The following is a 297-nucleotide window of genomic DNA, read 5'->3' as shown; positions in this document are numbered from 1 at the left end:
ATACCACGAAGATTCTGTTGGGGAATCTAAGAGATATGCGCCCGGCCTAAGGTAGAACGGAAGTGGTTGTCAGTCACGCACGTTCGTAGGTGAGAATGATGATGAGTGTCACGGATCATCACATTCATCAAAGTGTTGTGCAACGAATATCTTGGAATAAGAATAAAAGAGAATTTAATAGAAAGTAATAGTAATTGTATTGAAACTTGAGGTACAGCAGAGCTCCACACCCTTAATCTATGGTGTGCAGAAACTCCACCGTTGAAAATACATAAGTGAAAGGTTCAGGCATGGCCG

Source organism: Arachis duranensis, chromosome 10 (assembly GCF_000817695.3).
Source record: "Arachis duranensis cultivar V14167 chromosome 10, aradu.V14167.gnm2.J7QH, whole genome shotgun sequence".
NCBI classification, from domain to species: domain Eukaryota; kingdom Viridiplantae; phylum Streptophyta; class Magnoliopsida; order Fabales; family Fabaceae; genus Arachis; species Arachis duranensis.
The sequence above is the reverse complement of the archived record's forward strand: the minus strand, read 5'-3'. Positions refer to the sequence as shown.